Source organism: Delphinapterus leucas, chromosome 1, assembly GCF_059928025.1.
Source record: "Delphinapterus leucas isolate spDelLeu-1000000601 "Yukka" chromosome 1, BTC_Dleu_Yukka2, whole genome shotgun sequence".
Classification (NCBI taxonomy): domain Eukaryota; kingdom Metazoa; phylum Chordata; class Mammalia; order Artiodactyla; family Monodontidae; genus Delphinapterus; species Delphinapterus leucas.
The window spans coordinates 129,683,501-129,697,801 of record NC_143129.1 but is presented as its reverse complement, the minus strand read 5'-3'; the positions used below and the strand labels follow the sequence as shown (position 1 = coordinate 129,697,801).

Genomic DNA, 14,301 nt, shown 5'->3' with positions numbered 1-14,301 from the left:
AGGGACATAGCTGTTCTAGACACTGGGGTAGTTTATTGTGCTGGATAAAAAACAACTTTCTAGTAAAACAACGTTATGTTCCAATAAAACAACTTCCTACTAAAACAACTTTTGCCAAGTCATCCTCATTACTTAGCATGCTGCATCATTATCAAAGCAGCAGTTGATACAAGCTTAGGCAAGAAGGAAACATTTCATTGACTTCTTCAGGAATTCACGGGATGATTGAAAAGAGAGGAGGTAAAAAATAAGGGTTAGGGCTTAAATCAGGAGAAACTTTTGTCCTACTGGAGTGCAAAACTCCCATCTCTATCTCTGTTTGCAGATCACTTGGGAAAACTTAATTTTTATAGACTACACAGAGAAAAACCAGCTTTTTGGTTTTCCGCAGTGAGTGACTGTACTTATTTCTATTTTAAGGTTGTAGTACTAACATAGTAAGAGACTTAGAGATGTTAATAAACGCAATAATGCTTGTATAGGTGGGGAAATTTTAATCACATTTTCCCCACCCTCTCCCAAAGGTAGAATAACTAAGTGGATTTTGAGACATTGAATTTAGGAAATAACTCTTTGCCACTCTAAAAGTTTAGATGTGAAAAACTTATTTTGTATTCATTCTTGCAAAAGAACTGTAAACCAAGCATTTCACTGCATCCTTCTTTGCACAAATTCGGTCCATCACCATTTCCCCACCAGGTCTTTACCTTAAGTAAGGTGTTGAAAGCCCTTAGGTGCAGTTTCCTTATCCTTAAAATGAGGGCGTTTGACTGACAACCTGTAATATCTCTTTTAGCTCTAACTTTTATGTGCCCTCCTTAGATAATATTTTTCTCCACTTCCGCCTCTTAGGGCATTTCTTCAATTTTTAAATAGAAAGTAAAACAAATAAGTAAAATAGAATATATTAAATAAATAATTTGAAGGTATTTCTTGGCAAATTCTGAAAACTGAAGGACGGGGAATATAAATTCAATTTATGTGCAAATGTATAACTGACATTTTTTTAAAGAATAAATCAAAATCTAACAATTTATAAGACATCTTGCACTTCCTCTTCTGATATATGGTAAACAACCATAGACTACTAAGCAGACAAAAAAGAAGAATTACATTTAAGCCAAGGGCACTTCATTCCTTAGGAACATTGTGGAGAAGGAAAAGCTAACAGCAGGACTGAAATAATTTGAGAATATTTCTTCAGAATATTATATTTTGAATATTTGAATTGTTGGCTTAAAACCAAATCCCAAACAGAAATTAAATTTTGGGAAATAATCCTGGAAGACAGATTCTGCAATTACATGAGGGTCAAATTAAAAATGCCTTGACAATTCAAGAATAGTTATAGAAACAGATAGATTAGGGAAAAATAGACACAGATGAAAAGGATTCTGGCTCAGCTCTGGAGGAGATAATTTCAATATGTTGTATTAGCAATTGTTTCTTCTTGTGATTTTTATAAAGAAGACAAATAACCCTATCAGAAAAAATATACTCTGCTCTTCTAGGAAGTCATACCTTACTAATGCCTTTAAATCAAAGGTTCTGAAACTGTTGTTCATGGATGCTCTAACTGATATATCAGTAGTTTAGGGGAAACCCACATGAATCCCCTGAAATTATACTCAAATGTACTTATGCATTTTTTTAATGGAGAAAAGATCAATAGTTTTGGTAGATCATTAAAGAGTTTTATGATCCTTCAAAATTCAAGAAGCTGCTCCAAATGATTATTTGGAAAGTTGTTCTGATCTTTGGATTGTAAGGGATGCTCTTTGATTTTAATATCCTCCAAATGTAACTGGAAGAAATGTTAGAACATCTTGAATCACAAATTTAGGGAAATTTTGCCTGTCCCTGGTATGTAAGAAAACGGCACTAGGAAGACCAGATTGGTAAGCAGTACTCAAAGACACCGTTCAAGAAAGAATGGTGCCGGGGCGGAGGCGGCGGTGGGGGGGGACAACAAAATGAAACGGTAAAATCCTTCCCTGAACTACTGAGTAGGAGTTCTGGAGCTCAGGATTGACCTTGTGAAGGATGTTTATCTCCTCATTTCAGCTGTTTGTTCTCTTATCTGTGAAATTGGGACACTCATGTATCATCAGTCTGACTTCACTAGAATGAGAAATTCCACATAAGGAGATTTTTTTCAGATAACTGGAGCATAGTTCTTTTAGCACCAGATGATGTATATTTTACCCACTTGTGATGAAATTCTTTCTAAATATTTTATCTTCTAAAGCCAACTAAACAAAATAATAATAATGGTAACAATGGTTAACATTTATTGAATACTTACTGTGTCCCAGACACTTTTTAAGCATTTTATATGTATTATATCACTTAACCCTAACAATCACCCCACAAGATAGGTCTGAGTATCATGCCCATTTCAAATATGAAAAAATAGAGACACAGTCATAAAATAATTTACCTAAGATTGTACCATCAGGGCAGTATTGGAGCTGGGATTAAAACCCAGGGTCTAGCTCCAGAACTGTGCTCTAAACCACAGTGCCAAAATGATTGTCAACTAACGTCTCTGTGATCTCTTGAAGCTTTCCTGATCTCATTACTACCGAGGAGTATAGTATTATTTACAACAAAATTAAATAACTCAGATTACTGCACAGTTTGAGTTTTTCTTTTTCCTCTTTATCTCTTTCTCTGCATCCTCATCTGTGTCTGACTTCATCTGTAATATCTCATTACTGTCACTTTGCCTGACTGTAGATATGCCACTCTTACCTACCTCTTCTAGTTTTCCGATTAGATCTTCAGGAATCTGGCAAATTGGACAGCCATGATTATTAGATTTGTAACTTAAGTTTAAGTATAAAGGCTCTAAGTGAGCATCTGGGGCCACTACTATGATAAAGGTGCTTCACAGACCCTTTTTTTTTTTTTGCGATACGCGGGCCTTTCACCGCTGTGGCCTCTCCCGTTGCGGAGCACAGGCTCCGGATGCGCAGGCTCAGCGGCCATGGCTCACGGGCCCAGCTGCTCCGCAACATGTGGGATCTTCCCGGACCGGGGCACGAACCCGTGTCCCCTGCATTGGCAGGCGGACTCTCAACCACTGCGCCACCAGGGAAACCCCCATAGACCCTTTTAAACAGACAAAAGCTTTCTAAGGGCCTAAGGAACTGCCTCACAGATCCTCCCTATTCAAAAACAGGGCTTTCAAGAATTTTAAGGGTGTTTTACAGGAACTTCACAGGGAACCCAAGGTAGAGAGGAATTATCTTAAAGAGATTTTGGATATGATTTTCGTATAATACACTAGATTATAAATTGACATACAAAAACTCCACAAAATTTTAAAAGAATTGTATCAGCTTCAGCTTGAACTGAAATGGTAGAAGCAGTACAAAGTGAAGAGAGCTTTGGACTCCTTGATCTTCTATAGGCAAGAACTTATACAGGCTAGGAAAACTACTCAACTTAGCTGAAAATATAGACATTTTATGAGAAGAAAACCAAAAAGATGACTCAGAGGGCAGAACTAAGACCCCAGAGGATACAGCCCAGAGCTCCGGAAAATTAGTCTCAGGGAAGAGTACTGGGCCTTAATCAGTAAGCTGGCAACAGAGTGCCTGTAAGGCTTTTCCAAGTTGGGTACACCAGTGCCTGCTGTGTGCTTCTCATTTTTTCCTTTTTGAATGAGCCATGTATAGTAGTTATCCTATTACTGTCCCACCTTTTTATGTTGGGTGCATGTGGTGCAGGTAGCTTGTCTTCTTAGGTCATAGGTCTTCAGATAAAGAAGAAGAATACTCAGCCATCTGTATCTGAAGAACCACACACAAGTAACCTCATTTGGACCTGGGTTTAATTTAGATGGTAAGATCTTAGATTTTGAGCCTGATGCATAATGGGATGAAACTTTTGAAGAGTTTTTGGAGAGAGTGAGCATATTTTGCAAGTGGGAGGGATATAAGTTGTGGCCAGAAGGCAAACTGTGGCACATTTTATTTTCCAGAGATGGCTGCGAAATATTTTCTACTCCAAAATAGTCTTTTTAGAACCTTGCCGCTCCCTCATGAAGACATGGCATTTCCCTTTGAACTAGGCTGGCTTATGACTCACCTATATTGAACAGAATATGGCAGAAGTGAGGCTGTGTGACCTTCATGTCTTGGTCATAGAGGGCCATGCATCTTTTTCTTTGTTTGCTAAGATACTTTCTCTCGAAGCCTTCAGCTCCCCACATAAACCACCCAACTGTTTTAAGACCATCATGCTGTGAGTAAGCCTAAACTAGTCTATGCTAGAGACCACATGGAGAGGCCCTGAGACTACATAAAGAGGGAGAAGAGGCTGACCAGGCTTCAGCTCTTCTGGCCCCTTGTCATTCTGGCACCATTCACCATCTACCTACAACTGCATGAGTAATCCCGAGTCAGGCTTTGCCAGCTCAACCCTTCCTGAATTCCAGAACACAGTGAGAGGCAGTAAGATAATTGCTGTAGTGTTAAGCAACTAAGTTTGGGGTGATTTATTATGCAACAGTAGACAACTGGAACCTAGACAATAATCTATGGGAAAACTTATGCTCTAGAAATACAAGTGGCAATATAAAAGAAAGAATGCAAAATTAGAGCTGATAATCGAATTATGTATGGGCATGGTATAGCAGCAGATTGATTGGATATCAATTCTGATTATTCAGCTTCTTTGCCATGCTGGCCATTGAATATTTTGAGTATATTTCCTACATATAATAAGTTTATGGCAGTGTTGTTTGTAGTGGTGACCCTTTTCCCTACACTCTCTGCTACACACACACACACACACACACAGAGAGAGAGAGAGAGAGAGAGAGAGGAAAAAAAGGTGAATATTGATAGGGGAATGACTAAAAACATTTGTTTCATTCATACTCTGGAATATCAGATCACTATTTAAATGAATGAATTAGATCTATAGCTATTGTCCTTGAGGGATATCCAGGATCTAGAGTTAAGTAAGAAAAGTAAATTATAGATAAAAATATGGACCATGATATATATATATATATATATATATATATATATGTTTGCATTCTATTGTTTGAGCATGGAGAAGTTTGGGAGGATATACACTACGCTGGTAACATGGCTAATCCCAGGAGGTAAGATTGGAAGAAGGATAAAGGGAAGATTAATATCTTTATATGTTGTTGCATTGTTTTGGCAAGGCTTTTGTAATAAAAAACCTAATAAAGTTAATTCTCAAGGTAAAAAGCAATAAATTCAAGTTGGTTGTTGCCTGGTGGGAATTAAGGAGAGTAGGAAAGAGATGATTTATTTATTTTTAAAATGTATTTGTTTCATCATTTACAATGAGCTTTGGTACTTTTATTATTAATTATATTCTTATAAAAACAAGTTGAATATAAAAACTTAAGATGATTTTTTTTATTAAAAATGACTAACCTATTTTAAACCATAGACTGATAAATTGTGACTGGTTGTTATGCTAAATGCCCAATGAAAAGTTGCTTTATGATAGAAGGAAGCCACAATATAAGATTATCATAGAGCCCTGGTTCAAGATGGTAGAGTAGAAGGACGTGCTCTCACTCCCTCTTGCAAGAGCACCTGAATCACAACTAACTGCTGAACTATCATTGACAGGAAGACACTGGAACTCACAAAAAAGATACCCCACATCCAAAGACAAAGGAGAAGCCACAATGAGATGGTAGGAGGGGCACAATCACAATAAAATCAAATCCCGTAACTGCTGGGTGGGTGACCCTCAAACTGGAGAACACTTGTACAACAGAAGTCCACCCACTGGAGTGAAGGGTCTGAGCCCCACGTCAGGCTTCCCAACCTGGGGGGTCTGGCAACGGGAGGAGGAATTCCTAGAGAATCAGACTTTGAAGGCTAGCAGGATTTGATTTCAGGACTTCAACAGGACTAGGGGAAACAGAGACTCCACTCTTGGATGGCACACACAAAGTAGTGTGTGCATCAGGACCCAGGGGAAGAAGCAGTGACTCCATAGGAGACTAAACCAGACCTACCTGCTAGGGTTGGAAGGTCTCCTGCAGAGGTGGGAGGTGGCTCTGTCTCACCGTGAGGACAAGGACACTAGCAGCAGAAGTTCTGGGAAGTACTCCTTGGTGTGAGCCCTCCAAGGGTCTGCCATTAGCCCCACCAAAGAGACCGGGTAGGTTCCAGTGCTGGGATTCCTCAGGCCAAACAACCAACAGGGAGGGAACCCAGCCCTACCCATCAGCACACAAGCAGATTAAAGTTTTACTGAGCTCTGCCGACCAGAGCAACAGCCAGCTCTACCCACAACCAGTCCCTCTGATCAGAAAACTTGCTGAAACCTCTTAGCCTCATCCGCCAGAGGGCAGACAGCAGAAGCAAGAAGAACTACAATCCTGCAGCCTGTGGAACAAAAACCACATTCACAGAAAGATAGACAAAATGAAAAGGCAGAGGGCTATGTACCAGGTGAAGGAACAAGATAAAACCCCAGATAAACAACTAAATGAAGTGGAGATAGGCAACCTTCCAGAAAAAGAATTCAGGATAATGATAGTGAAGATGATCCAGGACTCCAGAAAAAGATTGGAGGCAAAGATCAAGAAGATGCAAGAAATGTTTAACAAAGACCTAGAAGAATTAAAGAACAAACAAACAGAGATGAACAATACAATAACTGAAATGAAAACTACACTAGAAGGAATCAATAGCAGAATAACTGAGGCAGAAGAACAGATAAGTGACCTGGAAGACAGAATGGTGGAATGCATAGCTGCAGAACAGAATAAAGAAAAAAGAATGAAAAGAAATGAAGACAGCCTAAGAGACCTCTGGGACAACATTAAATGCAACAACATTCGCATTATAAGGGTCTGAGAAGGAGAAGAGAGAAAGAAAGGAGAGAGAGAGAAAGGACCCAAGAAAATATTTGAAGAGATTATAGTCAAAAACGTCCCTAACATGGGACAAGAAAAAGCCACACAAGTCCAGGAAGTGCAGAGAGTCCCATACAGGATAAACCCAAGGAGAAACACACTGAGACACATAGTAATCAAACTGACAAAAATTAAAGACAAAGAAAAATTATTGAAAGCAACAAGGGAAAAATGACAAATAACACACAAGGGAACTCCCATAAGGTTAACAGCTGATTTCTCAGCAGAAACTCTACAAACCAGAAGGGAGTGGCATGACATACTTAAAGTGATGAAAGGGAAGAACCGACAACCAAGATTACTCTATCTGGAAACGATCTCATTCAGATTCGATGGAGAAATCAAAAGCTTTACAGATAATCAAAAGCTAAGAGAATTTAGCACCACCAAACCAGCTCTACAACAAATGCTAAAGGAACTTCTCTAAGTGGGAAACACAAGAGAAGAAAAGGACCTATAAAAACAAACCCAAAACAATTAAGTAAAGAGTAATAGGAACATACATATTGATAATTACCTTAAATGTGAACGGATTAAATGCTCCAACCAAAAGACACAGGCTTGCTGAATGAGTACAAAAACAGGACCCATATATATGCTGTCTACAAGACACCCACTTCAGACCTAGGGACACATACAGACTGAAAGTGAGGGGATGGAAAAAGACATTCCATGCAAATGGAAATGAAAAGAAAGCTGGAGTGGCAATACTCATATCAGATAAAATAGACTTTAAATAAAGAATGTTACAAGAGACAAGGAAGGATACTACAAAATGATAAAGGGATCAATCCAAAAAGCAGATATAACAATTATAAATATATATGCACCCAACATAGGAGCACCTCAATACATAAGGCAACTGCTAACAGCTCTAAAAGAGGAACTCGACAGTAACACAATAATAGTGGGGGACTTTAACACCTCACTTACACCTATGGACAGATCATCCAAAAAAGAAAATTAATAAGGAAACAGAAGCTTTAAATGACACAATAGACCAGATAGATTTAATTGATATTTGTAGGACATTCCATCCAAAAACAGCAGATTACACTTTCTTCTCAAGTGTGCACAGAACATTCTCCAGGATAGGTCACATCTTGGGTCACAAATCAAGCCTCAGTAAATTTAAGAAAATTGAAACCACATCAAGCATCTTTTTTGACCACAATGCTATGAGATTAGAAATCAATTATAGGGAAAAAAACGTAAAAAACACAAACATATGGAGGCTAAACACTACATTACTAAATAACCAAGAGATCACTGAAGAAATCAAAGAGGAAATCAAAAAATACCTAGAGACAAATGACAATGAAAACACGATGATCCAAAACCTATGCGATGCAGCAAGAGCAGTTCTAAGAGGGAAGTTTATGGCTATACAAGCCTACCTCAAGAAACAAGAAAAATCTCAAATAAATAATCTAACGTTACACCTAAAGGAACTAGAGAAAGAAGAACAATCAAAATCCAAAGTTAGCAGAAGGAAAGAAATCATAAAGATCAGGGCAGAAATAAATAGAACGAAAGAAAACAATAGCAAAGATCAATAAAACTAAAATCTGGTTCTTTGAGAAGATAAACAAAAAGTTTTTTTTTTTTGCTCAATAGACATCTTTATACAAAACTTAATGGTTCACAAATATTTGAATATTACATACGGTATTCTCTTTGAACTGTTGGTAATACTAGCACATGATGGACTTTAAAAATAGAGCAAGCTCAGAATTTCCCCAAGGCTTTAGCTTCAGCTCCTCCTAGAGTTACACAGCTCTAAAAGTCCATAGTATTATGAGACATGTTAAACTGCAACAGAATATTCTTTGACTATGCCTAGAATGTTTAGTTAACCTTAGAGCAGCAATTTTTTAAGTGCACAATCAGAATTATGAAGGAATCCATTTCTTTTTTATTCACATTCTCGTAATAATTGGCTACTTGAATAGTGATCAGATTTAGCAGGTCTTAACAAATTCCTAGAAAGTAAAATGGACTTGCCATTAATCTTTTCTTCCTTTGTTCAAAGAGGAAGGAACAAGAGCATAGAAAAGATTGATTAGAAGGATAGGTCAGAGACTGTTGAGAAACTAACTAAACAACAGCAGCAAGGTAGTGAGAAAACTCTTGTTTTCAAATCTATATACAGCACCACCTATGAGAGACTACAAGGACTTTTAATGCTTTTCCAGTCATGGAGCCATGTTCTAACTTGGAAATGGAGCTTTGAGAAGGGTGCATTTTCTAAACTCTATAGATTTGGCCACTATTAGTTTTTTATTTATTCATTTTTTTCACTCTACTTAGGCTTACTGGTTTATTATAAATGATACAAATGAACATCTGATGAAGAGGTACATAGGGTGAGATCTGGAAGAGTCCCAACCACAGGAGCTTCTGTCCTCATAGAGTTGGGTGTGCCACATTCCCAGCACGTGGATGTGTTTGCCAATTCTGAAGTTCATCAGATCTCCCTGTTTAGTTACTTTTTTTGAATTTTATTTATTTTTTTATACAGCAGGTTCTTATTAGTCATCCATTATATACACATCAGTGTATACGTGTCAATCCCAATCACCCAATTCAGCACACCCCCACCCCCACCCCCTGCTGCTTTACCCCCTTGGTGTCCCAATCATTTGTTCTATACATCTGTGTCTCTATTTCGGCCCTGCAAACCAATTCACCTGTACCATTTGTCTAGGTTCCACATATATGCGTTACTATACGATATTTGTTTTTCTCTTTCTGACTTACTTCACTCTGTATGACAGTCTCTAGATTCATCCACGTCTCTACAAATGACCGAATTTTGTTCATTTTTATGGCTGAGTAATATTCCATTGTATATATGTACCAGATCTTCTTTATCCATTTGTCTGTCGACGGGCATTTAGGTTGCTTCCATGACCTGGCTATTGTAAAAGCGCAGCAGTTAACATTGGGGTGCCTGTGTCTTTTTGAATTGTGCTTTTCTCAGGGTATATGGCCAGTAGCGGAATTGCTGGGTCATATGGTAATTCTATTTTTAGTTTTTTTGTTGTTTGTTTTGTTTTGTTTTGTTTGCGGTACGCGGGCCTCTCACTGTTGTGGCCTCTCCCATTGCGGAGCACAGGCTCCAGACGTGCAGGCTCAGCGGCCATGGCTCACGGGCCCAGCCGCTCTGCAGCATGTGGGATCTTCCTGGACTGGGGCATGAACCCGTGTCCCCTGCATCGGCAGGTGGACTCTCAACCACTGCGCCACCAGGGAAGCCACTATTTTTAGTTTTTTAAGGAACCTCCATACTGTTCTCCAAAGTGGCTATATCAATGTACATTCCCACCAACAGTGCAAGAGGGTTCCTTTTCTCCACACTCTCTCCAGCATTTGATGTTTGTAGATTTCCTGGTAATGCCCATTCTAACTGGTGTGAGGTGATACCTCACTGTAGTTTTGATTTGCATTTCTCTAATAATTAGTGATGTTGAGCAGCTTTTCGTGTGCTTCTTGGCCATCTGTATGTCTTCTTTGGAGAAAAGTCTATTTAGGTCTTCTGCCCATTTTTTGATTAGGTTGTTTGTTTTTTTAATATTGAGCTGCAAGAGCTGTTTATATATTTTGGAGATTAATCTTTTGTCCATTGATTCATTAGCAAATATTTTCTCCCATTCTGAAGGTTGTCTTTTCATCTTGTTTGTAGTTTCTTTTGCTTTGCAAAAGCTTTTAAGTTTCATTAGGTCCCGTTTGTTTATTTTTGTTTTAATTTCCATTACTCTAGGAGGTGTATCAAAAAAGATCTTGCTGTGATTTATGTCAGAGTGTTCTTCCTATGTTTTCCTCTAAGAGTTTTACAGTGTCTGGTCTTACATTTAGGTCTTGAATCCATTTTGAGTTTATTTTTGTGTCTGGTGTTAGGGAGTGTTCTAATTTCATTCTTTTACATGTAGCTGTCCAGTTTTCCCAGCACCACTTATTGAAGAGACTGTCTTTTCTCCATTGTATATCCTTGTCTCCTTTGTCATAGATTAGTTGACCATAGGTGCGTGGGTTTATCTCTGGGCTTTCTGTCTTGTTCCATTGATCTGTATTTCTGTTTTTGTGCCAGTAACATATTGTCTTGATTGCTGTAGATTTGTAGTATACTCTGAAGTCAGGGAGTCTGATTCCTCCAGCTCTGTTTTTTTCCCTCAAGACTCTTTTGGTTATTCGGGGTCTTTTGTGTCTCCGTACAGATTTTAAGATTTTTTTTTCTACTTCCGTAAAAAGTGCCATTGGTCATTTGATAGGGATAGCATTGCATCTGTAGATTGCTTTGGGTAGTATAGTCATTTTCACAATATTGATTCTTCCAATCCAGGAACATGGTATATCTCTCCATCTGTTGGTATCATCTTTAATTTCTTTCAGCAGTTTCTTATAATTTTCTACATACAGGTCTTTTGTCTCCCTAGGTAGGTTTATTCCTAGATATTTTACTCTTTTTGTTGCAGTGGTAAATGGGAGTGTTTCCTTAATTTCTCTTTCAGATTTTTCATCATCAATGTATAGGAATGCAAGAGATTTCTGTGCATTAATTTTGTATCTTGCAACTTTACCAAATTCATTGATTACCTCTAGTAGTTTTCTAGTGGCATCTTTAGGATTCTCTGTGTATAGTGTGATGTCATCTGCAAACAGTGACAGTTTTACTTCTTCTTTTCCAATTTGGATTCATTTTATTTTATTTTTTCTTCTCTGATTGCCGTGGCTAGAATTTCCAAAACTATGTTGAATAATAGTAGCGAGAGTGGACATCCTTGTCTTGTTCCTGATTTTAGAAGAAATGCTTTCAGTTTTTCAACATTGAGAATGATGTTTTTGTTTGAGGTGTATGGCCTTTATTAAGCTGAGGTAGGTTCCCTCTATGCCCACTTTCTGGAGAGTTTTTATCATAAATGGGTGTTGAATTTTGTGAAAACCTTTTTCTGCATCTACTGAGATGATCATATGGTTTTTCTTCTTCAATTTGTTAATATGGTGTATCACATTGATTGATTTGCGTATATTGAAGAACTGTAGCATCTCTGGGATAAAACCCACTTGATAATGGTGTATGATTCTTTTAATGTGTTGTTGGATTCTGTTTGCTAGTATTTTTTGAGGATTTTCACATCTGTATTCATCAGTGATGTTGATCTGTAATTTTCTTTTTTTGTAGTATCTTTGTCTGGTTTTGGTATCAGGGTGATGGTGGCCTCATAGAATGAGTTTGAGAGTTTTCCTTCCTTTGCAATTTTTGGAAGAGTTTGAGAAGGATGGGTTTTAGCTCTTCTCTAAATGTTAAATAGAATTCACCTGTGAAGCCATCTGGTCCTGAACTTCTGTTTGTTGGAAGAGTTTTAATCACAGTTTCAATTTCATTACTTGTGATTGGTCTGTTCATATTTTCTGTTTTTTCCTGGTTCAGTCTTGGACAGCTATACCTTTCTAAAAATTTGTCCATTTCTTCCAGGTTGTCCATTTTATTGGCATAGAGTTGTTTGTAGTAATCTCTTATAATCCTTGTATTTCTGCAATATCAGTTGTGATTTCTCCTTTTTCATTTCTAATTTTATTGAGTTAAGTCCTCTCCCTCTTTTTCTTGATGAGTCTGACTAATGGTTTATCAATTTTGTTTATCTTCTCAAAGAACCAGCTTTTAGTTTATTGATCTTTGCTATTGTTTTCTTTGTTTCTTTTTCATTTATCTCTGCTCTGATCTTTATGATTTCTTTCCTTCTGCTAACTTTGGGTTTTGTTTGTTCTTCTTTCTCTAGCTCCTTTAGGTGTAAAGTTAGATAGTTTATTTGAGATTTTTCTTGTTTCTTGAGGTAGGCTTGTATAGCTATAAACTTCCCTCTTAGAACTGCTTTTGCTGCATAGCATAGGTTTTGGATTGTCGTGTTTTCATTGTCATTTGTCTGTAGGTATTTTTTTATTTCCTCTTTGATTTCTTCAGTGATCTCTTGGTTATTTAGTAATGTATTGTTTAGCCTCCATGTGTTTGTGATTTTTACCTTTTTTCCCTGAAATTGATTTCTAATCTCATAACATTGTGGTCAGAAAAGATGCTTGATATGATTTCAATTTTCTTAAATTTACTGAGGCTTGATTTGTGACCCAAGATGTGACCTATCCTGGAGAATGTCCCATGCGCACTTGAGGAGAAAGTGTAATCTGCTGTTCCTGGATGGAGTGTCCTACAAATATCAATTAAATCTATCTGGTCTATTGTGTCATTTAAAGCTTGTTTTTCCTTATTAATTTTCTATTTGGATGATCTGTCCATTGGTGTATGTGAGTTGTTAAAGTCCACCACTCTTATTGTGTTACTGTTGATTTTCTCTTTTAGAGCTGTTAGCAGTTGCCTTATGTATTGAGGTGCTCCTGCGTTTGGTGCATATATATTTATAGTTGTTATATCTTTTTCTTGGATGGATCCCTTTATCATTATGTAGTGTCCTTCCTTGTCTCTTGTAACATTCTTTATTTAAAGTCTGTTTTATCTGATATGAGTATTGCTACTCCAGCTTTCTTTTGATTTCCATTTGCATAGAATATCTTTTTCCATCCCCTACTTTCAGTCTGAATGTGTCCCTAGGTCTGAAGTGGGTCTCTTGTAGACAGTGTGCATGTGGGTCTTGTTTTTGTATCCATTCAGCGAGCCTGTGTCTTTTGGTTGGAGCATTTAATCCATTCGCGTTTAAGGTAATTATCAATATGTATGTTCCTGTTACTATTTTCTTAATTGTTTTGGCTATATTTTTGTAGGTCCTTTTCTTCTCATGTGTTTTCCACTTAGAGAAGTTCGTTTAGCATTTGTTGCAGAGCTGAGGCGGTGGTGCTGAATTCTCTTAGCTTTTGCTTGTCTGTAAAGCTTTTGATTTCTCCATTGAATCTGAATGAGATCGTTTCCAGATAGAGTAATCTTGGTTGTAGGTTCTTCCCTTTCGTCACTTTAAGTATGTCATGCCACTCCCTTCTGCCTTGTAGAGTTTCTGCTGAGAAATCAGCTGTTAACCTTATGGGAGTTCCCTTGTATGTTATTTGTCATTTTTCCCTTGCTGCTCTCAGTAATTGTTTTTTGTCTTTAATTTTTGCCAATTTGATTACTATGTTTCTTGGCATGTTTCTCCTTGGGTTTATCCTGTATGGGACTCTCTGCACTTCTTGCACTTGGGTGGCTGTTTCCTTTCCCATGTCAGGGACGTTTTTGACTATAAACTCTTCAGATATTTTCTCAGGTCCTTTCTCTCTTCTCCTTTTTGGACCCCTGTATTATGAAGTTTGTTACGTTTAATGTTGTCCCAGAGGTCTCTGAGGCAGTCTTCATTTATTTTCATTCTTTTTTCTTTATCCTGTTCTGCAGCAGT

General features: G+C 37.7%; 1 long non-coding RNA gene across 1 annotated transcript in view; it reads right to left on the bottom strand.

Moving 5' to 3' along the window:
* LOC149750729 (uncharacterized) overlaps positions 1-6,878 on the bottom strand; it is a 41,724-nt gene extending 34,846 nt beyond the window's left edge. The window contains exon 1 of the long non-coding RNA XR_016394976.1: positions 6,020-6,878. This is a non-coding gene — a long non-coding RNA (uncharacterized LOC149750729). The remainder of the gene's footprint in view (positions 1-6,019) is intronic.
* Positions 6,879-14,301: the final 7,423 nt, after the last annotated feature.